Genomic DNA, 19,209 nt, shown 5'->3' with positions numbered 1-19,209 from the left:
GTTTTCTGTTCATCCATGTGCTCGTTCTACTGCCCGAGATCTGTTATCGCTTATTTTTAATGTTTTGTCATTTTGTGGGCTACGAGTTGCTGTTGTTAGCGTTCGTTTTAGTAGTTGAAGCCAATCAGCGAAGCAACTCGAAAAATACCGGTTTGCTACCGTACACTTCACTGTAAACACTTGGCGAATGAAAAGTTTGACGAAATCATATTTTGGCCATAATGCTAACAAGTTTTCAATTCTTTTTCCGGCATTTTCTCAAAAGTGTTGTTGGAATTATGCATTGTTCTTCTTATTATTCCAGATCTACTTTATTGATCTGAAATCACACCTCCATCGTTGTCAAGTTACAGAGAGCCAACATTGGATAGTTCCATTTTCCAACGGTAAAAACAAACGACAAAGGTCACCTGCGGCCATCCTCGTTCCCCCGGGGTTGTTTACGTCGTGTTTCACTTTCGACCAGGTCGCGGCACGCATAATCATTGAATAATCCACGTGACGCGTCACGCCAGTTCCCGTGGGCACAGGTCTGTTGGCTGAGGTCGTCCTCCTGCTTCGTCAATTAGGCCAATCGATGCCAGCACTAGACGACAGGAGTAATTGAATTAGTCGCGCTGGTTGCGACAGACCAACCTGGGGGGAATCCTTACAAGTGCCCGCTAGGTTTGTTGGGAAGTGGTCGCACCACGGACGATTCAATTTGTTTTCGGTCGTGCTTCGGAACGGAGCTCTCGGACGGAGGTTGTTTTCGGTAGTTTTGTGACTTTCAAATCGTGATTCATGGATTAGATCTGCCCAAATTTTTTTGGAAGTGTTCTACGGCAAGTGCCACGAATGTGTTGTTCATTTGAAACGTGCTAATTCTCTTAAATTCCCTCAAGAATTCCAAATGCCTGTGTGGGGAAGCTAGAGCAGAAAAAAGTGTCAAAATTAGCATCAGCGGCGTCGTGAAGAAACTGTCGTCACCCTCGCGCAGTCCGGGATCAACCATAACCCAGTTGGTGCCCTTGTCGGTGAACATTGTCCAGTCGGTGCTGGAAATTAAGGAACCTGCTATGACTGTGGTAGAAAGTGACGAGACCGATACTTCCAAGATGGCAACGTTGACGATTCCGAAAATCGTCGAAGGTGGTGGTGAAGAGTCCGGGGAGGAATCCGAGAACGAGGGGTAGGTTCGGCGTAGGGGGGTTCCCACGAGTTCTGGAATGACCTCCGGAATCGATACACAAAGTAGGAGCTTCATCCAATTAAAATCCTCCCTCCCGACAAACGACGCGAGGAGTTTGTGGTTTAAGCGAGCATAGTGAGTTAGTAATCGATGGTGGGTGGATTTTTTTGCGGAGCTTCTAGTGTGGTTACTATGTTATGGAATCCAATTAGTTCGATTTCTCAAGGAATTGTGGTCACGCCAGTTGGCGGATTCGTGTGCGCTTCGGAACGTGATATGGTTCACGTGTCGCTAGTAAGAAAGTTGTTGACACTCACTTAAGTAAATTTCAATTTGTTTTATTTTAGACTCAGTGCAAAGTCTTAGTCTCGCTTAAAATGATCTCAGAAAATTTTTTATTCACATAAGAAAAGTGAGCTTTTTATCGGATGCTGGAATACTAAATTTTTATTATAAAGAATCCGAAGATTGCCGATGCGTGTCCTGTCACGGTCGCCATGTAATGTAATTTAAGAATAATACATTTTACAATTGAAATTTGTGATAAAGTTGATCCAAAAGAAATTATTTTTTTAATCAACATTACAATAATATTGTTGCACAAAATATGAAAGTAAAAAATTTAATCGCTTTATAAAAAGTAAAAAATTGAGTCATCCTAATTTGTGCACGACTGCACTACTTAGAAAAGTTGTTTTGTACTGTGCTCAACTCATCAGTAAATGAAACAAACTTAGGGCCTGTTCGACGATAAAAACTAAACAAATTTTTCGTTTAGTTCCAGACGCTTGGCTTTTAAGCCAAAAGACAAATGGTTGTTTTCTCTGTTGCTTGAGGCGTCCGCATATATTGTGGGAGCTGTTTGGATTTAGCGTCTAACTGGCTCCAAGTTGGTGTCAGTTACTGATGAGTGGAGCACGAAATGTAAAATAAAACTTCTAAATTCTGGATGTTCTTTGAGAAAAAAATGTGACTTGCTTGAAAAAAACTATCGTTAATTGAGACAAGAATACATATATTTTCCTTACAAATATGGGGTAAATTGGACTGAAGTTTTACTGAATAGTTAAACTTAAAAATATTGTACCGTACAAAGAATTCAAATATATGTGCTGTTAAGTCACCTATGTGATGGTCTAGTCGGCTACCATATACTGATGAGATGAAATCGAACCGTTAACCTATCTTACTAAATAAAACAGAGACTGAAAACAGATGCCAAACAAAACAGATTCGATTTCCAATCATTATTGTATCCATGTTGCATCTCATTGTGATCACCACCGGTACCAGTCAGTAACTGCATACGATTCCCGTTGCCTCCTTTTGTCCTGTTCCAATCGTTACGTTGTTATTGAGATGAACCAGAAACCTTCAATCAAAACCGGCAGAGTCCACGATTTTTTGTGGTTTGTGACATTCCCTTTCCCGAACCAACCCAAATTCAACATCATTTCATGTTGTCATGCTATCTCATGTTTCATTTTTTCTCTCTCTTTTTCTGTTTCTTCTTATTTTCCCGTAGATTGCTTAATTTGGCCCGTCTCGGCTATCATGTCCAATTTGTGGAGGGTGTCGTTGATAATGAAAAACCTGCCTCCGACGATATGGCGGGCGGTGGCGGCGACTCTCAGCGGAAAAAGTGAGTGTCGCGTTCAGATTTTTGTTTTGCTGTTGTTCTTGATGTTGTTGATGGTGTGTGTGTGTATTTTTTGTGCTTCTGTTTTGTTCTGTGCATTTACTCTACTATTATATCCGCTGAATTGTAATCTGCATGCCTCCACTTTTCCAATGCAGCGGTCTATAATTTTCGGATAGGAAAATTGAGGGTTTGGTTTTAAGTTATGGAATTGAGTTTCCATTCGTGAAATGTTGAACCGTTTTTCTATAGAATATCGTTACTAAGGCTCATTTCCAGCTCGGTCCTTTTGATTGACAGTATTTTGATATTTGTGGAGACGCGTGGTACACTGTGCTCTTTAAGATGAATGGCATGAATCGAGACTTGTTTCTGGGTTTTTGACATGAATGGTTCTGTTTTAAAAATTTCCTTAAGAAAATGTGACGATTGAAATCTGTTTTCGCTTATTGGTCAAAATAACATATTTTACCATTCATGCAGAAATTAAAAGTTAGTATTCATACTAATGGAGGAGTATGGTGCTTTGTAAATATGTAAAGGTATAAATAAACTTATTTTGGTTATTATTTTGGATTAGGATAAAAGCATTATTTTCAAACAAGAGAGCTTGAAAAATGAGTTTAAAGCACCAGATATCACCATTAAAACAATGTTTAAAATGCACTTTGCGGCTCCATTAAAACAAAGATAATATTTTGAAAATCACCGTTTCGACCTAAGAAATATTCTATTTATCACATTTATTAAAAATGCTTCTATAGCGAAACAATTCACATGAAACCTGTGGGCGTGCTCTCGAGTAAAAGTAACCCAGAAGAGCGAATGATATGTTGTGAATTATAACCTACCACGCGTCTCCGTTGATTTCACGTTTTGCATCGCACAACCAATTTTACCAACCTTTCTAATCCCGCCCTTTCGTTGTCTTCTTATCTTCCAGAAATGAGTAAGTATTCGGTAGTCCAATTTGCGACGGCCGCGCGGAGGCGAAGAGACAAATTCCTACCCACCCGCCAGCATTATTCGCATATATGCGACAGTTCTGTGCTATCGGGTGGGTAGGAATGTTTGGATCATGATTGCAATGCGTCGCGCGCTACCTACCGTTGTGACACCGATGTGCGGACCCATATCACGCAGCCTGCATCCCGAACAACAGCACAGGTGATCGACCGAGAGTAGCCAGCCGACGACAAGGAAGGGATGGAGCCGGAGCTGGACCGTGAACATTAACCACGTGTCAGTCATCATGCTGCAGGTAAGCTTCTTATTGTAATGGAGCGTTAATCCTATCAATAAATGTATAACAGCCGGGTAGGAAAACGCAAAGGAATCCGGCGCGAGTTCAGGCTTACATCGATTGACATGTTGTGATGTACTGTAAATGGAACACGCCTGTTTCGAATATTTATTTTATTGGTGATTATTTTCTTTGCGCTTTTTAAATTGTACGGGAACTTCAATTTTAATAATCGGAATAAATAGCCAGTATGATAATAGCACTATTTCTGCAATTCTCATGTACACTAGGAATCAGCTGTGAATTCTGCTGAAAAAGAAAGTCAAGTTTTGCCACGGAATGTAGAATCAAGGCGTTGCTTGGCTTTTACTGGTAAAACGTTTTTTTGTGCCATTCGTTTCTGGTGACATTTGTTATTGGTGGCCTATCTGACTGACTAGAGCTGTACAGAAGGTGGTAGGTGATCTAATTTTTGCCATAAACTTCTGAACAGATACCAATTGAAAATCTATTAGAAACGGGAACAGATATGTGTTGGTTGCATTGCTTTTTCCATAAGCAATAATGATTTCTTGTTACCTGAAGTGCAGCGAAAATAGAATCCCTAACACGGACATCAACATTAACATACCAAGTGCAATAAATATCCTAGTCAAACCAATTGAAGTGAATATGATATAGTTAGTGTGAATTAAAGTGAACTACGTGCAGGTTTATGGATACAAAAAAAAAAGAAATTGAATTTGAAAGAAAACAATTAGCCTTGATTTACAGATTTCTAAAACAACCCGCAGTTGCAGTCGTTGATTTCCAGATAAACCTCGCGTTCGCATGCTGTGTTTAATGTGCTTGCCGCGGACCTACAAGGAGACCGGAGAGGACATCAAATATTAATGAAAGTGAGTATCTGACGTACAATTTTATTGTCTACAACCCTGGCCAAAACTTCAATTTAATATAGTTGGTAAGAAATCGACTTCGACGAATTTTGTTTGCGTTACAAAACATTATTGAGCTGAATTGAATAGTTTGTTCAGAAGAATTTGAGTGCGCTTACACAATTTAAAAATATAAAGTTGTTTGGATCCCCTGACTGATAATTTTACTTTTTGTCAAAAATTGATGGAGGAAGTACATTCTTTCATATCCTTTTAAAACTATTGGAAGAAGACAGTGATTGATGTTGAGATCGGGTTGCATGCAACTTTATTATTGAAATAGCATTGCGAATTCATAAAATCAAACTATCGTTAGTCTGTAATCAAATCAAAACTCGATCATTTCGAGACATCATTTCGTTCATTGGTTTCTACTTTCGCTGTATTCAGGAAAAATATGTTCTGTATGGCATTTTTCATATGCTCGGAACAAATTAGGAACTTTTGTGATGTAGGAAGGTTTCTAGAACACGGGATTCTGTACAGATTTGCAACAGCTTGTTTTAGTTAAAATTCAAGTCAATATAACAAAAAAAGTACTGACGGATACATACATTTGATAACGTTTTAACGTTTTTTTTTGGATTCAAGATGTCTAGGTCTCTATTTCAAGGATACAAGACCAGTAATCCATAAATTATGATCTTCAACACACAGATCAAAGATTCTAAGACCTGAAATGTTGGTCTGATTTTTTACTTTGAAATATGAGTCTAAAAAGACGAAATTTCCCATATTGTAGATACAGGGTAAATCAAGGGAATAACAGCACAATGAAGATAATGAATTCATTCCGCTTATTTTCGGGATGATAGCACCCTCTTCAATCTGCTATAAGCAACTTGTTGCTATGGCGCATAGTGTCGCCTAGCCGGACAAAACCTCAAAATTTTATTTTGAATTTTTCATGAAATAACTTTTTTTTCTGTAAACAGATTGAATAGTCTTCTCAAAATATTAAGTCATGAAGACAAAAGATAGATTTTTTACAGAACTTCGGAGGTTAAATATTCTGGGAAAAAACTATGCAAACTTGTGTTATTCAAATAAATATATCTTATCAGCTAAGATTCCGATAAAGTTCGAACTGGTTTCATTTGAAAGGTTATTCGCTGGACTTATACTTGCCAATCAATTTAATTGACACAAGCCTTTCTTCTCACTTGAATATCGTGCATTAAATTAAATGTATAATGTTCAAAGTGGCTGTACTTTTTTGTCTCTTTCTGCCTCGAGGTATGAAAAATAGTGATTTTTCATGATATGTCTGAAGGAGACGCGTGGTAGTTTTTGATTGCCCAGAGTTCGTAATACAATTTATACATGTCTCTCAGCATTATCAACACTTAAAAAAAATGTATTCTAAAAAAGTTCACAACGCCAAATTTTTTGAAAATGAATTTTCAGATATAATGCACTTTTTATTCGTAAATGTTGAGTTTTCGAACCACTCCAAGTGTCAAAAATTTGAGGTTATCGTCAAATATGAATTTAGCGCCCCAAAGTTACCTCAATGTGCAGTTTTTATCAAATTCGGGCCACTTGAGGGTTTCTTTGACTTTTGTATGGAAGGTAATCACTGTGTTGCGCGGCGAGATCTCATATCGGGATAATGTTTGCTTCCTTTCCGACTGTATCTTGGGGGTCATTCATTTTTCTCAAGTTATCGTATAATTCTTAGTGCTCCTGGTCAGATGGGCTGGCTATTTTTTGGAGGTATTGGATGCAGTTTCTGTAGTTTAACGGCACAATGACAATTATCTGAACAAATACTGCAAATGTTGCAGACTTTTGTGGAGCAGGGGAGAGTTGAGGACGGTTGTAGTTGATAACCGGATATAAGTATTAAAATTTAAAAAAAATGCGTGTTCTGCTAAAAATTCACCACATTAATTTTTTTTAAACCGAATTTTCAGATATAGTGAACTTTATATTCGTAAATGTTGAGTTTTGGAACCACCCTTAGTGCCAAAATTTTGAGGTGAAAAAATAAAAATTTAACGTCAAATATGAATTCAGCGCCCCAATATTACCTCAATGTGAAGTTTTCATCAAATTCGGGCCACTTTTGAGGGTTTCTTCGACTTTTGTATGGAAGGTTATCACTTTGTGGCCCGAGGAGATCTCATATTGTATCTTTGGCGGTCATTCATTTCTCTCAAGTTATCGTATAATTCTTAGTGCTCTTGGTCAGATGCGCTGGCTATTGATTTGGAGGTATTTGGTGCATTTTCTGTAGTTTAACGGTTGTCATTATTATAACAAATACCACAAATGTTGCAAACTTTTGTGGAGCCGGGCAGAGTTGAAGACGTTTGTAGCTGATAACAGGAGATAAGTTTGGCTTGGGGGACGCTTTGGATGGTTTACGATACTTTATCATTCGATCGTAGAACGAGCAGGTAGGAATTTGTTCTTGATAAGTGCAATGTGTTGTCTGTGGAACTCCATTGTTTTTGTATTGCAAAATAAGATACGAAGATCATGTATCTTTTGGAACTGAGGAATCCTTTCTGTAATGCGGCACAAAGAATTTGAAGGCCTTATCGCAAATAAGCGGTGTCAGATCGTGTAGTCGTATCTCAATATTCCAATCGTCTACAAACACGGCGATCTTGATTCTATTGCTGTCACACCCAACGATGTGTTGCGGATTGTCATATAAAATGATTTTTGGCACTTGGAACAATATGTTGAACGTTATCAGTACTGAGTGCCTTATATGACGAAACTGGATAAAGGTGACTCATATGCCTAAGCCTTAAAAACTTTTAACAAACGTTCCACCTAGCGAATATTCGGTTTGATGCGAAAAGACCTAAGTTTTGGCCATTAAATTTGACAATAGTTCATCTTTCTGCTTTTGAAACTAAACGATGAGTGATATATGATTTGTTTGCTCGGGAAGAAGTAGAAGGTTGTCTTCGGTAGTTGGAAGCTTAGTTATAAACACTCCATTGTAAACGATTTCGTTTCGATTCTTTTTTAAATTTGGTGCTGTTGATCATAGTTCAACAGCACCAAATTAAAAATATTGTATATTACCTCTCTCAACTGAAAACTAATTGCACTCTTATTTCGACTTTTTAATTCGAAGCTGTTAGAGAGCTCAAACAAGGGTTAGTGTAGTGCAATAACAGAAATCGTCAATATCCGACAGATTCTACGCTACGCTTTATAGGAAGAAAAAGGATAGATTTTTGTTGTTATACAAATCCTTTCAACCTAAACCGGTACAACTCGAACCCACCGTGCACGTACTTCCAACGGGAAATCTCACAGCCGTGAGAGTGAGTGAGTTACCTTGAGCGCATGAGCGGTGAGAGTGTTCGCACCGACAGCTGATCGATCGGAAGTGTTAATGTTTTGTTTTCATCGCATCGCGCTCCAACAGGTTCCGTCGCCGCCGTCGCCACCGCCTCCGTCTCCGCGACCTGTTGTGAACCGTTTTGGAGCACATCGCGCGCGCGGGAACTCAGCTGTTGTGTCTCGTCGTCATCGTTTTCCAACGGTTTGGTTTGCATCCTTCTTTTCCCCAGTCGAAGGAGTTGCATCGGTTGGTTGGTTGGTTGGTCGTTCGGTCGGGGTCAGTTCACGTGCAACCGTTGTCCGAAGCGGAAGATTTTAATCGGAACTCGCGATATGTGGTCGGGATATTTTTTCTTCTTCTAACCCTCTACTGGCAGGTGAATTAACATAACTTAGGCCTTCCCGTGGGGAGTGTTCGGTTCTCCGGGACGCGGTCTGTCTCGGGGACGGGTTCATCGTAGCCGTCGGTATGTGCACCGGTGCCTGCCGTCGCAGTGTAGTGCCTGGTGCAGGATTGAATCAGTCTAGTCTGAACCAGCAGCAGCAAGCGTTTGAGCGGAAGGAGATAGAAACAATGAAGTTCTACCTGAGTTGGGTGAACAATACAATAAGGTGAGGGGACACCCTTCCTGGTCGTGGTCGATGATTGTACTCCTGGAGTGTGTTTTTGTGCTAGTGCTGTCGGGTGGAAAAGAAGGATAATTTACATGGGCTCGTCGTCAGGTTGCGGGTTAGGGGAAGCTCGGAAGTCCGACGGGACAAGTGATGGAGACGCACAAATGTTTACATAGGCAACTTTCGATACCTCCCACGGCTTCGGGGAGTGGTGTCGGTGATCGATATTCCGCCGCGGAGAAACAGTGAAGAATTCGCTCCTCACCTGGTCTAGCTGGAAGTAGGTTCCATCATCATCATCATCATCATCATCGAATAACCGAGCATACTTAATACTGTCCAAACTAGCGTCAGAGTGATCCGGTTTCGTGGGCGCCGTTGGCGCGCGCGTTCGCAAATCATAATGAACCCGAGCCCAACCACCGCCGGCCGGTGGACTGTGGGCAGCTGTGTTTTCTCCCAAATTGACATTGATAGTGCAAGACGTAAAACTTGACCACAATCCGAGAGCGGTAGAGCAGTTTAGGTTATAATTAGAAATCCGAGGAAAATACAGAAGTAGAGGAAGAGAACGAAGAAACACTTTTCGGCCTGCCGTCGTACATTGTTTAGCATTTTGGGGCTGACACAATGCCAAAGTGCGGTCGAGAGAAAAAAAAAATGGCATGCTATGATTATGACGTACGTGTGTGGTTCGTAATTTTCGCTAGCTAAGAAAAATTGATAATACATCGAGCAAACATCCGGAGATAGTTGCCTGGCAGCGAAGTTCTTTTCTTTCGTGTGTCGTGGTAGGATAATTGTAAGGAAGAATAGTTCGCGGGTGAACAGTGAACGTGTCGGTGCGGTGGGAAGAAGAACCACTTGTTGTGCGACACACGTGGCAGATGGGGACCTCTGCTCTAGAAAGACTACATCCTGGGACGCAATGCTGTAAGAAAACCGCAGGATTATCTGTAAATTTATGCAATGTGAGTAGTGTGTGTTTATTTAGAATACGCAAATCAATGCAGATTAGGCTCAAGAAAACAAACAGAATCCAAAACTCAGGATTTGACTCAATTATTTCGTCAATATAATGTGCAAAAATTTATCAAATTTTGCATTAAATTGAGACCAAGAAAAGATCAATAATTGCAAATATCAATTTGTTGCTGGCCTACAAATTCAGAATAAATGAATCCGAATTTGTATTGCCTTCAAGCATAATAACTCCATTTTTGGAAGTGTTTCAGAATAGTTTTGTATATTACTAATTTGGGCCTAGTTTCAGAGCTCTCTTTAACGATGTATGACAGGGTAGTATTCTAGGACCTTTGCTTTTTACGCTGTTCTATAGTGCAAATTCCTTTATTATATCTTATCTGATATTGATGTTGAGATATTGTTCTTAAAAAATTTGTTTTCATTTTGATCAGCGTCAAGTAACAAGTTTTCTGACATTGCATCCTTAAAGTTCGAATAGATGTAGACGTGAAATTTGACAATCAAAACAAAAAAATACACTGTCGGAAAGCCACAGTGCGTCTCCATGGAACCAGCTGAACCGAACAAAGAGAAAACTGGGTTGCATTCCATTTACGATATAAATTACTCTATTGGCAAATATTGCCTCTTTCACCCGGTCCCGCTTCCATCACGTCATATATGACTATTTGAACTGTACCGTAATAAAATGTAAAACGACTCGCAGACAAAGGACGTGCTTGGATATCTGGCTACGGTATATGCTCACTTTTGCAGGAAAATATTTTTTTTTCTGTCCATATTGAAATTGTTAATTGATGACTCGTTTCGGTGTTTGTCCGTATGGCTGAATGGTCGTTTCACCGAATGGCCGATTAAAAAAATGCACGGTTTCATTTAATGATCGTGTTAACGAATGTCTATTTGACCATGTCCCTGCTTGGTTAAATGCTCGCTTAGTAAAATGTCCGTTGGGTAGACTGCCCATTTGGCCGAATCACGGTTTATTCGAATGTCTGTTTCTCCGAGTATCCGTTTAGTCGAATTACGATTTGGGTAACCAGTGTTCAACAAAAATTGGAGTTGATTTTCTAGCGCTAGAATTTTTTCTCAATCGATGATGCACTTTATATAAATTTTTATCGGCTCTTATCTTCATTGAAAATGTTACCCCAGTCATTTTTAACAACTTTTTAGAAATCAGTCTTGAATGAAGACCTCAATTCATATTCCCGTTTAAATAGCAATAAATATTTTATCGGGTCTTTGCCACTAATTTATTTTGCCAAATTTGCTGTAACTAACGGAAAAGAAATAATATACCCTATTCTGCTACAAACAGATAATCCCACCCCAAAACTTAACCAACTCGTCATGCAACCTGTTGACGTTTTATCACGGAACGAAAAGATTATTGGAGCGCCTTAAGTCTAATACCGAACAACAAATTCATCCCTATTCCCATATTTTTTTTTGTCGGGAATGATTGGACCGAACGACGGGGAAAATCACTAACCAACCGGCTTACCCGTACCCATAAACTGACGGGTGTCATCAGTATCAATCAGTTCCAGGGGGATTCGTCACAGTCGTTTGTGGGATTTCTGGCAAAATTGGATTTTTGTGGGGTTGCCTGTCCTGAACCCCCTAAAAGGGGTGGGTTGCTGGTTTCTCCTTGTTTGTCCCGGAAAGGTGGTAATTTATTGAATATTTCCAACCAGCTGCAGGATTAGCCTTCGAACGAACAATGCAGTGGGTGTGGGAGTCGGGTTGAATATTGGAAGCCTCTCGGAATTGCATTTATTATCCACCCGATTTTGGTTGGATTTGTTGGTTTCCTAGTTTGCGGCTGACAAAGCTGTCTTGTTCCTTGGGTACGTGGATGGTGCAGCTGCTGACGGAGATTGCGTTTTGCTTAATACTTTCGCAGTACAGAGAAAGCTTGTATCACTTTTATAAGCTTTCTCTTTGAAGTATATTAATACTGTAGAATTAAAGGGGTCCTTCTACGTTCGGTTCTTAGTTGCTGAATAGAAGGTTGTAAGATTTTCTCACCCGAAAAAGCACTGCGCTGTATTTCTCCCTACGAAGATAATTCGGTAAAATTTCTTTTGTGCGGGAACGGCACAATAGCTATAACTTAGTAAATCACCGATTGCATTTCGATTCCGTCTCATCAGTATCTGGTGCCGATTTAGCACCAAATTTATGAAACACGATGTTTTGGAACACATCGTGTTCCCGTTTTGGATCTAGCGTCAATCTTGTGGTAAGTTGGTGATAGATTCTGACGAGACGAAGTCGTTCTGTCTCGAAAACGGGATTCATTTCTCCCATTCATGAAACTGGAAGCCCTATCCCTATTTTAAACTGTTTTGGCAAGTTTTTTGAAAGAATGGTGTCCATCCAGTTGTACATCACATCATATCCAACTGTCCACATGGTTTAGTCAGAAAACTGTTCGCGACGCTAAAGCTTAGAACATTTACTAACAAAACTATCTGCAACATAAAGAACGCGGTTTACGTGGATTTCTCAAAGGTGTTTGACAGAATCCCCCTCGACTTGGCGATAGTTAAGCTAAACCGCCTGGGCGTCCCCCCAGAATGGACAATCTTATGGTTGAAAGCTTATCTAACTGAACGGAAAGCACTCGTAAACTGGTTCATCAATCTTTGGTATATCACCAGGCGCACCACAAGGCAGCCACCTTGGCCCATTCATATTTAATCGTGTGCTAACGATATATGCTTGCTATCGAAATCAAAAAAAAATATTTCGCATAATTCGGCGTTTCATTCATGGATCCATTCCTGCATCATTAACTGGTTCCTTATTAGTACTGTATTGATCACGATTCAAAATTCTTGCTCGTAAAATATTTCACGAAACTTCACAATAGCTTTCTACTTTCATGTTATAGTTCATATGGTATTAAATTTGGTACATGGTTCTAATACTTTCACTTGAACAATTTCCAATACCCATAACTTCATGGATCCAGTTTTGCTTCGAGCATTCGTTCGTGGTTTGTAGTATGTTAATCTCGTTTTAATTTTCGTGCTCGTGAATAATTGAGAGGATTTCATTTGCATGATCTTGTTCATGGCTCAAGTAATTCAGCCCACGATTTTGATAATTTATTGTGACCCACATTCGGAATATTGTTCATTGATCCAATTTCGCTCTGTGAACTGGTTTATGATTGACAGGTAATAAAAATAAATCAATTTACACAGTAAAAACAGAATTTTTTTTTTCGAATAATTAAAAAATTTCATTTATTTGGCACGGCTCTTTGCGTTAGCTTTAAATCCGCTTACTCTCGATTTTTTGTTTTCATCCATCCAGTCCTTGCTATTGTTATTGTGTAGGTTTTCACGATTAACTGGTTTGGATCGTCACGGGTCACGATCCGAGTATCCATGTTTTTTGTCATCTACTTTAACTTTGGCTGTACTGGCTGTTGATTTGGAGGTAGTGGGTGCACCACGATGGTCGGAAACGCTGTACATAGATTATGCTATTTCGGCATTTGTTGGTGCGTGAGTAGCAACTTCGGTTGTTTGTGGTTTCAGTGATGCTGATGCGGGCTGTGTGTTGGGTTTACTTGCAGTTGATGTTGTTTCTTGTTACGAAAAGTTGATTTAAAAATTGGTTACACCTTCTATTTCGTATTGAAAGTTCAGGTAAGAAGTATTAGGTTTCCTAGCTCGTATTCTCGCGACAGGAATGCCGTTGTAAATACACGGGAAAATTTTGCTCCGGATTTCAAATTTAACGGATTTCACTGCTCGTATACCAACTTGACGATCGTGATGAACTTATTGCTAGTAGGTGGGGAAAGATCAAGGAGATGGCCACCAATCTTATAATAGACCAATAAAAACGGGTATATTCATTCTAACATTGTCATGCTCAACAACGTTGAATGTTGTGTTATTCATAACAAAACTTTCCGCCATGGCCAAGGTTTTGGACGTTATCAGTACAACATTACGTGTGTGGTGAAATTGTATGATGACGACTTCCGTAAGTCTAAGCAGGATTTGCCCCTTCAATAAATGTGCATCTTTAATAGGACAATAGTACTATATAGGCAATATTAAAAAAAAACAGACGGCCACTGTTCACATTTTGCTGATGAACTTTACTCATCATGAAATAATCGATGGAACCGCGCTAAAGTAATTGTGCTTTATTGTTCACATTGAGTTCGGGCGGCTGTTGTCTTTCCATAGCTTTGCTTGCTTATAAAACTGACGTGGTAGGCAGCAGTCTGTAGGTAGGAACGATTTGTTCCTTTGTGTAGTAAAAGCACTGTTCAAAAGAAGCACGATTTTAGCTTCTGATGTGATCGAGATAATTTAACACAACAAAATAATAAACAAAACAAATCTAATATTAAAATAAATTTATGTGACTTGAAAATGTAAAAATTATAATTCTAACATGGAACAATTTGACAAAATTGTATCAATATGCTTCATAAAAAATGTGGTGAAAATGCAAAAAATAACGAATGGATTAAATGAGTTTCGAAAAGAGTGAAAACATAGCACGATTGAACTAGACAACATATGATTTCACCAAAAAAGGATGAAGGGGGAAAATTGTTTTAAATAGTTAAAAAAAATCGGATAAAAGAAGATAAAATAAAAAATGACATAATATAACATAATATAATATACAAACGAGAAATCTTAAATTGAATCAAATAATAAAAAATTCAAGGTTGAAAACAGCCAAATGAAATATGAGAAACTTGAAAAACTAGTATAATATATAAAGAAATAAAAAGTTAAAATAAAGAAGTGAACAATAATGCATTAAAAACGAAAAGAAACAAAAATAAAAAATTGCAATAATATTACAACAATGAAAAACATAATAACACACAAAAATTTTAAAGATTTAAAATGAGGAAAATATAAAAATAAAACATTTAAAACAGTTTTTGTATATCAAAAATCAGTAGCATGTAATGAAAAAATAAGGAAATAAAAATCAATAATAGAACGACATAAGAAGTAAAAAATATGAAAATTAACATCGAGAGGTTATGAAATTGAACAATGAAGAACAATAAAAATTTAAATTAAAAATGTAGCTTGAAAATTTAAAAATAGAACTTGAAATTTTAAATTTAGCATAAGAGAAAGAAAAACAAAGAATATTGAAAACAACCCCTAGCCACAATATATCAAAAAACTGGTCGCAGTGGTTACTGTACCCAGCAAAGGAAAAAACAACCCCCAAAAATAAAAATTAAAGGAGACCTAAAATAAAAATAGAAAAAGCAGAGGGATGGAAATATAAAATAAGAAAAAGTTTTTGAATAATAAAAATTTTTTTAATAAAGAATAAAAAATATACATAGGGTAAGGTGGGATAAATCCGACCTAGTAAATGGTTTTGGCTGTAAAATGCTCATTTTACATCGGATCAAGTCGTTTTATATACCAAATTAAAGGTTAGACTCCTGGACAACTTTCTATATATAGCATTTTACTCAGATCTTGGGAATATTTTTAAAAACAAGCCTTTAACGAAAATGTTCATTTTTGCTGTTTTCAAAAATGGTGGGGTAAACCCGACCCCCTATGCTTTTGGTTGATTTAGTGCAGATATTACCCAAATTTTATGGTTTTTCAATGATAAATCAATGAATGTTGTGTTATTGAATTGTAACATGAAGAAAATGGAGTTCAATGTCAATATTGGAATGCCAAAACCACGAGCAGTAGCACGTAATGATATTCTCCTTTGCATGGGAGCAATTGCTTAAAGAATACTATAATCATCACGTTTTTGTGTCTTTCGTTTGTAATTGTGAATTATTTTTCATAAAAATAATATAAAATAACAATAAAAATATATTTCAATTTGATAAATAAACATTTTCTTAGCAAAAAAGCGGTCGGATTTACCCCACTATTTAGAGGTCGGATTTGCCCCACCGCGTCATTTTTCATTACGATGCAATTAAAAAAAGTTATGAAAAAGGTTGAACCAAATTCATCTACGCACTTTGTAGGACTTTATTCAAAGAATTTAAATCCACTTACATTTTTTATGCAATCACTTTAACAATCAGAAATATCCTGTAGGCAATAATGCACAAAAGTCAAATCACAAGTTGTAAAAACACACTTTTTGTCGTTTGAGCATCTCAATGTAGATTAATAAAATGCTGTCATGCCACCATTATGATTATTTTCGATGCTCTACACGACACCATTGATATTAGCTCGCGTAGTGCTTCTGATTTTCGGTAACAGAGGAGGGTCGGGTTTACCCAACGGTCGGATTTTCCCCACCTTACCCTAACTAAAAACAAAAAAACAAAAATGACTGGAAAAGAATTAAAAATGAAGGAAAAATATAAAACAAAACATTAATGTTAAAATAATGAAAAAAAATGAACATTAAAAATAAAATAGATAAATAGAATATTTAAAATAATTGAGTCGTATAAAAAAAAAACAAAAAAGAATTAAACAACAGAAAATAAAATAAAAAGGGGAATTTTAAAATAAAACATGAAATGTAAAATGAAACTAAAAAAAGATAAATGTGCAAAATAAATAGATATTAAAAAAAGTAGTGAGCAAATAATTAAAAAAATAAACAAAGATTCCATTGAGATGAACAAATTTAAATTATAATTTGAGCATCAAAAATAAAATAAATAAATGTATTATTCAAAAATGAACCACGAAAAATAAACTGGAAAATTGAAAGTAAGAAACATTGTACATAACTTAAAAAACGGGGAACGGCCATGGCGTAGTTGGTAAATCGATTGCCTTGTACGCAGCTCGCCTGGGTTCGATTCCCAACCCCTCCCCCCCCCCACATAGGCCAGGGAGATTTTTCCAAACAGATTTCTCTAATCCGAAAAGAGGCGAATGACCCTAAGGTTAAAACCTTTAAAATCAAAATAAAAAAACTCAAAAAATATTCAAAGATGATAATCAAAAATAAATAAAAAGTTAGAGATCGAAAATAATAAATTAAAATTTAACAGCTGAATTTTCAAAAAAACTGGTATATTAAAACCCAACCACCACAACCAAATAAGATTAATAGGAAAATAATTAAAAATATGCAATATAAATAAAATGTCAAACAAAAATCTAAAATTAAAAAATGAAAAACAAAGAAATAGAAAATAGAAAAACACAAAAAATGGTTATGAACATTAGAAATAAATCTGATTTTTTTGCATATTCTACTTCTCTAAGATGAGAAAAATTTGTTCAAAACAGGATTTACTCAAATCAGACTTGGTCAGTCTACTAGAAACCATCTATCATATTTTCGTATGAGGCTTGACAATGGGTCAAAACCTAAGAATATCGGAGGTAGACACTATGCTAAAATCTTCACTGTATAAGTAAAAAAAATAGAATTGACAAAAAACATCAAAAATAAAAAAAATCATAAACTAATCATGAAAAATGAAGACAAATATACGGAAAATTAAATATAAACTGAAAATTCAAAAATAAAATATAGGTTAAAATATGAAAAATGTGCAATAGAAATAAAAAGTTTAAAAATTGATCAAATATAAAAATAATAAGTGAAAATCAAAAAAACATAACATGGAAAGTTGAAGAAAAAAGATAAACAATATGAAATAAATAATGGAAGTAGAATATCAATATTAAATCATTAGGGGGATTTTTTCTAGAGTTGTCCTATTGGAGCTGTAGAGTTGAGTTCTCGGAAGGGCTTCGTGTCAGAATCACTCATTACAGTTACAGACTAGACGAAAAATGTAACGTGCTAAAACGCTGCTCAAGGCCAATTGCAGCGGCCCGTCATTCTAATGCTTTTATGTTAAGCCTATTGTTTAGTTTTCCGGGCGTGGGGTATTTACGTTCGCGTTGTAATGAGCGCATATTTGTTCACGCTTGATCAAATTATAAGTGCGATTTTGTGTCAGCGAAATCCTGGATTTGGATGATGTGGATGATTGCATTTTCTACTTTGTGTATCATCGCGAAGGGCTCGAGCGTTTGAATGTTAACGTGCCTGACCACGCGATCGGACACGTTAACACACAAACGCTCGAGCCCTTCGTGATAATGCACAAAGACGAACATACAATCGTAATCATCCACGCGCAACTACGTCGATGTCGCATGTGCTAGCGTGTAGGTGGCGTGTATAAGTTCGTGTGGCTCTTTTGCGAATTCGCATGTGTTCTTGAAAGAATCGCGTGGACCCTGCATATACTTAATATTCAGTTTACGGTTCTGAGAGAGTATGTTTCCCGGTATTACTAGAGTACTCGTTCATGTACCCATGGAGCGTGTTACCAGGGACCCAAGAGATATTTTTTATTGGTCCAGTTGAATCGTGTGTTCGTCTTTGGAGCTAGTGTCAATCCGACGTGAGCTTAGTTCTGTCACTAAGTTTGTGTCGGATTCGGTTGAGACGAAATCGAAAATTTCAGAACTAACGTAAGTTCAAATCAATATTCAAATTTCGAAAATAATGAGAATAGTAAAGTTTTCAAAAATTTGTAAAACATCAAATATAGAAATATTCCAAAAATCCCAAAAATTACTAAAATACAAAAATATTAAAATCTTGTAAAAATGACGAAAACGAGAAATTTCAGAAATATCAAAATTCACTAAAATTCCTGATTTAACAGTTGTGTGTCAGGCAGGGTACCCGGGTAACTTTTCAAATGTCAATCCATGAAATTCCAGCATTCTTTCCCAAGCTAGAAATTGATACTTAGTGACTTCTTAAAACATTGCCAAATGGGGTGACATAATTGACTCCAGCAATCCGGATTACCAGGAGCAAAATGCATTCACCCTGTTCATTTTCACAGATTCTAAACGTGAATGACGAAATATTCGACCGTAGCTGTAATTAGTTGAAATCCCACAGCGGAACATCTTCTGCTATTCCGAAGGTTATATTTCCAATTCGAATTATGACTGACGCAGATTGCTATGATCCGAGAATTGTTATTTTTATTCAAACCCGTGCTATAACCGTTCGTATTAATTAAAATTCCTGGCATCCTCACAATAGCTGACATTTCACAATACTCGCTCCCGTCACCATTCTTTACCATTGCTCACCGAAATACCGTTCGGTTACGGCTGGTAGATACTAAAAATATGTATCACATGCCACAACACGCGTACAATCGTAGGTAGGAAAAACAGTGGATGCTGAGAACCGTTCGCAGGTGTGTATTGTTGACCGATGGGACAACACAAATACAAAGAGTCACATTCGGTTGGTCGGCCGGCCAAATATATTTATCGTCGTTAAAATCAGAACCACCCTAACC

General features: G+C 37.3%; 1 protein-coding gene across 5 annotated transcripts in view; it reads left to right on the top strand.

Annotated features, from left to right (window-relative positions):
* The first annotated feature begins 718 nt into the window (after positions 1–718).
* The window catches only part of LOC131691114 (eye-specific diacylglycerol kinase), a 256,899-nt gene continuing 238,408 nt past the window's right edge, over positions 719–19,209 (top strand). For 4 of the 5 annotated variants that reach the window (XM_058977319.1, XM_058977326.1, XM_058977300.1 and 1 more), the window contains exon 1: positions 8,586–9,886. The gene's annotated coding sequence lies outside the window, so the exon portion shown is untranslated. Of the gene's footprint in view, positions 1,172–3,753; positions 4,072–8,585; positions 9,887–19,209 lie in introns of those variants that run through there. The other variant, XM_058977302.1, reaches the window with a different exon arrangement.

The sequence above is a fragment of the Topomyia yanbarensis genome, chromosome 1 (genome assembly GCF_030247195.1).
Source record: "Topomyia yanbarensis strain Yona2022 chromosome 1, ASM3024719v1, whole genome shotgun sequence".
Lineage (NCBI taxonomy): Eukaryota > Metazoa > Arthropoda > Insecta > Diptera > Culicidae > Topomyia > Topomyia yanbarensis.
The sequence above is the reverse complement of the archived record's forward strand: the minus strand, read 5'-3'. Positions and strand labels throughout refer to the sequence as shown.